Genomic DNA, 6,427 nt, shown 5'->3' on the forward strand with positions numbered 1-6,427 from the left:
AGGACTGTAAATTAGCATAACTATTAAGGAAATCAATATGGAGGTTCCTCAAAAGACTAGGCATGGAACTACCACATGACCCAGCTAGACCACTCACTCCTTGGTATTTATCCTGAAGAATTAAAGTCATTGTACTATAGCAATACAGGCATGCCCATGTTTATAACAGTACAATTCACAATAGCTAAATTATGGAACCAACCCAGATGCCATCAGTAGATGAATGGATTAAAAATTGTGGTATACACATACAATGGAGTCCTACTCATCCATTAAAAAGAATGAAATTATGACATTTACCAGTAAATGGATAGAAATGAACAATATCATGCTAAGTGAAAATAGTCAATCAGAAACCTGAAGATTGAATGTTTTCTCTCATTTGTGGTAGCTAGAGTAAAATGGAGGGAAGGAGAGAACCAATCAAATATAAATAAATAAAAATAAATAAATAAATATAAATAAAGAACCAATCAAATATAAATCAGATGAGAAAACTTCAAAGCCCTGCATGCCTAACAAATTCTTTCAGACATGGGTGCTCATGTTTCCCAGCACATTTAAAAGAAAAAATGCTCACCATCTCTAGCTGTCAGAGAAATGCAAATCAAAACCACCCTAAGATACCATCTCACTCCAGTAAGATTGGCAGCCATTATGAAGTCAAACACCAACAAGTGCTGGCGAGGATGTGGGGAAAAGGGTACACTTGTACATTGCTGGTGGGACTGCAGATTGGTGCAGCCAATTTGGAAAGCAGTATGGAGATTTCATGGAAAGCTGGGAATGGAGCCACCATTTGACCCAGCTATTCCCCTTCTTGGTCTATTCCCTAAAGACCTAAAAAGAGCATGCTACAGGGACACTGCTACATCGATGTTCATAGCAGCACAATTCACAATAGCAAGACTGTGGAACCAACCTAGATGCCCTTCAATAGACGAATGGATAAAAAAAAAATGTGGCATTTATACACAATGGAGTATTACTCTGCATTAAAAAATGACAAAATCATAGAATTTGCAGGGAAATGGATGGCATTAGAGCAGATTATGCTAAGTGAAGCTAGCCAATCCCTAAAAAACAAATGCCAAATGTCTTCTTTGATATAAGGAGAGTAACTAAGATCAGAGTAGGGACGAAGAGCAGGAGAAGAAGATTAACATTTAACAGGGATGAGAGGTGGGAGGGAAAGGGAGAGAGAAGGGAAATTGCATGGAAATGGAAGGAGACCCTCAGGGTTATACAGTGGAGGGGGTAGAGAGAGAGGAGGGGAGGGGAGGGGAGAGGTGGGGAGGGGGAAGGGTGGAGGATGGGAAAGGCAGCGGAGCACAACAGACACTAGTATGGCAATATGTAAATCAATGGATGTGTAACTGATGTGATTCTGCAATCTGTGTATGGGGTGAAGGTGGGAGTTCATAACCCACTTGAATCAAAGTGTGGAATATGATATGTCAAGAAATTTGTAGTGTTTTGAACAACCAACAATAAAAAATTAAAAAATAAAAGAAAAATGCTGCTGGGAATGGTGGCACACACCGGTAATCCCAGTAACCCAGGAGGCTGGGGCTGGAGGATCACAAATTTGAGGCCAGCCTTAGCAATTTAGTGAGACCCTAAGCAACTTAGCAAGACTCTGTTCAAAATAAAAAATAGAAATAGCTAAGGATGTGCTTCAGTGAATAAGCGCCCCTGGGTTCAATTCCTGGCACAAAACAAAACAAAAACCCTACATCCAAAAGCTGCTTTTTTATTTTATTTTTTTAAACTAGAGAAATTACCACTAAAGTCAGATGATATGGAAAGGATGCCAACTATCTCTCCTCCTACTTAACACCATATTGGACATATCAGCCAAAGCAACTAGACAAGTAGAAGTGATTTGAAGCACAAGAATAAGAAAAGAAGAAGTAAAATTAGCTTTCCTTACCGATGCTATGAGACCATGCATTCAAAACACAAGAGGGTAAATGGTAAGACTAAAACAATAAAATAATTCAATAATAGAGCAGGATATAAAAGTAACAGAAGTCAACAGCCTCATACAAAACATAAACAGAAGGGGTAATAAAAGCAAAAACTACATTTACAACAGGAACAATAAAGACGAAATACTTAGGTACTAATAAAAAAATGTGCAAAGACTACATGAGAAAATCTTTAGATTTCATAAAAAAATGTAAGGGGAGACTTGATGGAAAGATACCCTGTTTTTGGAAAGTAGGACCATCGTAAAGATGTCACTTATCCCTAAATTATAAATTTACTGTAGTTTCAATATGCAAAAGGCACTCTTATGTTTCTATATCTAGAAAAGTTGATTCTAACCTTCAAATACACTGCATTTTAAAAAAATAAAGCACACAAGAATAGGCAGAAAAAGCAAAGAAAGAAAGGCAAAGAGAGGAAAATTAACCTTGATAAACATTAAAACAAACCAATGGTACAGAAAAGACACAGAGACAAACCCACGTAAATACAGTTATCTCACACTAGACAAAGGCGCCAAAACCACACATTGGAGAAAAAGATAGCCTCATCAACAAATGGTGCTGGGAAAACTGGAAATCCATAGGCAGCAAAATGAAACTAAACCCCTCTCTCTCACCACGCACAAAACTCAAAGTGGATCAAGGACCTAGGAATTAGACCAGAAACCCTGTGCCTAATAGAGGCGGATTAGGCCCCGACTTCCTTAACAAGAAAACTAAAGTGCAAGAAATAAAATCATCAATCAATAAATGGGATGGATTCCAACTAAAAAGCTTCTTCTCAGCATAGGAAATAATCAATGAGGTGAAGAAAGAGCCTAGAGAATGGGAGTAAATTTTTGCCTCACATATGTCAGATAGAGCCCTTATCTCCAGGATATATAAAGAACTCAAAAAACTTAACATCAACAAAACAAACAACCCAATCAATAAATGGGCTAAGGAGCTGAACAGACACTTCTCAGAAGAAGATATACAATAGATCAACAAGTGCATGAAAAAATGTTCAACATCTCTAGCAATTAGAGAAATGCAAATCAAAACCACTCTAAGATTTCATCTCATTCCAGTCAGAATGACAGTTATCAAGAATACAAACAACAATTAGTGTTGATGAAGATGTAGGGAAAAAGGCACACTCATACATTGCTGGTGGGACTGCAAATTAGTGCAACCAATCTGGAAAGCAGTATGGAGATTCCTTAGAAAACTTAGAATGGAACCATCATTTGACCCAGCTATCCCACTCCTTGGTCTATACTCTAAAGACTTAAAAACAGCATACTTCAGTAATGCAGCCACTTCAATGTTTATAGCAGCACAATTCACAATTGTTAAACTGTGGAAGCAACCTAGATGCCTTTCATGATGAATGGATCAAGAAACTATGGTACATATACACAATGGAATATTACTCAGCATTAAAAGAGAATTAAATAGGGCTGGGGTTGTGGCTCAGTGGTAGAGCACTTGCCTCACACGCATGAGGCACTGGATTCGATCCTCAGCACCACATAAAAATAAATAAATAAAATAAAGATATGTGTCCATCCACAACTAAAAAGTATTTTAAAAAGAAGGGAATAAAATTATGGCAGTTGCAGGTAAATGGATGGAGTTGGAGAATATCATGCTAAATGAAATAAGCCAATCTCAAAAAACCAGGGGCCAAATGTTTTCTCCGATAAGTGGATGCTGGTCCATATGGGGGAGGGGGGCATGGGATAAGAGGAAGAACTTTGGATGGGGCAAAGGTAGGGGGAGGGGGCAAAGAGGTAGGAAAGATGTGGAATGAGACAGACATCATTACCCTAGGTACATGTATGATTGCACAAAGGGTGTGAATCTACTTCATGCCAAGTCAGAGAAGTGAAAAATGCTGTCCCATTTGTGTACAATGAATCAAAGAGCTTTATACTGTCATGTATGACTGATTAGAACTAATAAATTCATTTTTAAAAACATTAAAACATATTTTAAAGGCTCTATAATTAAAACTGTGTAGTGCTGAAACATAAATAGACAAGTCTAGTAGGAAAGAATAGGAAGTCCAGAAATAGACCTAAGTGTGCATGGAAATCCAGCATAAGACTATATACTCAGGATAAATTCCCAGAAGTGAGGTTGGGGGCACAAAGGGTAAAAGTAGCTATTTTTAGATGGTATCAAATTCCCCTCCATTGGGACTGTTCTCTCTTGCATTCCCACCAGCAAATGAGAATGTCTGACCCACGGTATATGTTGTCAGGCTTTTGATTTTTTTTCCCCCTATTTAATAGCTACACTGGTATCTTAGTGAAGTTTTAATTTGCTTTCTCTTATTATGAGTGAAGCTTAATAACTTTTAAGTCTTTTATATATTTTTATGTGTTTCTTTTATTAAGATACAGTTTGTACATAATAAAATGTACAGATCTTAAATGTTTGGTTTAATGAATTTTGACAAATACCTCTGTGTAACCACCCTGGAGACAAGATCTAGAACATTTCCACCATTCCAGGAAATCCCAGTATGCTCCTTTCCAGCTCCAGCTGCTCCACAAGCAGACACTTTCTGAGCTCTAATATCACAGGTTAGTTTGACTTGTCCTTGGACTTTGTATAAAGGAACTGTTTGGAGATGTGTAGCTGATTATTTCGTGCGTCCAATTCTTTGGCTCAACGTAATTTTTAGGGCTCACCTATGTCGTGTGTTGAGCATTAGCTCCTTCATTTTTTATTACCAAGGAGAATTCCATTCTGTGCACATAATACAATGCTTGCAAAAATTAATTCTTTCCTTTTTTTCTTTTTCCACAGAGACCACTCAGGCAGCACCCTCCTCTTCTTGCTCCCGCAAAACGAAGGAAAGAACAATCATCAGTGACAAATGGCAGCTGCAGCAAAGCAACACCAAGAGCAGGCTTCATCCTGGAGAGCGAACACTGCACCCCCTCCTCAGGCTCACTGTGCTCTTTGCATTCTGAGAAACTACTCTGGTAAGGAATGATCCCTGAAGATACAGTCTTCAAAACTGATTTTTATCTTCTTTTATTTTCTTACTGTTGAAGTACTGAACTGCAAATATGGAAAGGGAGAAAAATAGAACGAATCCTGAGGTTTTGGATTAGAATGGTAGCAATCAATACAAATTCATAGTTTCTAACATAGAGTAGCTGTAGATATATCTCTGTGTGTGTATGTACATATATACATCTATTCCCTAATCCTGTCTTCTGATATAGCTTGGGAGCAGCATCATTCCAACAGTAATGAGCACACCCACCACCTATACCTTGGTGTCTTACTCTGTTTCTGTTGCTATGACAAAAATATTTGAGAGCCAGTAATTTATAAAGAAAAGAGGTTTATTTAGCTCCTGGTTCTGGAGCTGAGAAGTGCAAGAGCATGGTGCTGGTGAGGGCTGTCTGGCTGAATCACAAATGGCAGAGGGTGTCCCATAGTGAGTCAGCACGAGTCTGCTAGCTCAGGTTTCTCTTCCTCTGCTTATAAAGCCATTAATGCCTTCAGGGGGGCTCCACTCCCTGGCCTCATCTAATCCTGAGTACCTCCCAAAAACCTTACCTCCAAATAACATCAGCATGTGGCTTTAGGGATTAGGTTTCCAACACGTGAGATTTTAAAGACACAGAGCACTTGGTATCCAGATACCATTCTCTATGAAAAAGAATCAAGGCTCCCTGAACAAATGAGTAATTCCAGGGTTTGGGATGATGATGGTACCAGGATAAGTCTGGAACATCTTCAGACAGTAAGGACACCTGCAAGAACCAACATGGCTATCTCAAAAGGACAGGGGTGCCAATCTGCAAGGGCCCTTGGCCACATTTTGGTCAATATGAACACCAAAATGAATAGACAGGAATATATTACAGTGTGTTGGGTTATTGTTGCTAATTGTTACTAAAATTGCAAATGTTGGGGAAAGCTTTTTTTAAATAGACTACCAATGAATAAATGCAGAATAAATGATAGAAAATCACCATTTTACAACCACCACAGTAATAATTGATTCAAGCAAAAATCACCATTGGGCAGAAGGTTTGAGACAACAGAATTTTCACAGGATCTCATGCAGATTTCTTATTAATTATACAAGAAAAATGTACTGCGTTATTGGTGGGCTTGGCAAGCACAGTCCTAACCAAGTGATCAAAGCTAACATCTCCAAAGGATCATGCACACTGATATCATGTGCCCCCGGGGGAAGCACTGAGGAGTACGGAGCATTCCAGCCAAAGATGTTGATGCTAATCACAAGGAAAGAATCACTGAGTTCCAAATAAAGGCACATTTGGCAAAACAACTGGAACTTGGGCTCCAAAAATATCAGTGGTATGGAAGACCAAGAGAGAAGAAATAAAGAAATAAGACAACTAAATGCAACCTATCAATAAAAGAGCAGGAGGAAAAAACACATACACCATCAAAGA

The 6,427-nt window shown here is 38.5% G+C and overlaps 1 non-coding gene across 1 annotated transcript; it reads right to left on the minus strand.

The window, feature by feature from the left end:
• Nucleotides 1-4,795: 4,795 nt before the first annotated feature.
• LOC114089981 (small nucleolar RNA U3) lies at nt 4,796-5,002 on the minus strand. The gene has a single exon (XR_003582281.1). It is a non-coding gene; the product is annotated as a small nucleolar RNA U3 (small nucleolar RNA).
• Nucleotides 5,003-6,427: the final 1,425 nt, after the last annotated feature.

The sequence above is a fragment of the Marmota flaviventris genome, chromosome 20 (genome assembly GCF_047511675.1).
Source record: "Marmota flaviventris isolate mMarFla1 chromosome 20, mMarFla1.hap1, whole genome shotgun sequence".
NCBI lineage: Eukaryota > Metazoa > Chordata > Mammalia > Rodentia > Sciuridae > Marmota > Marmota flaviventris.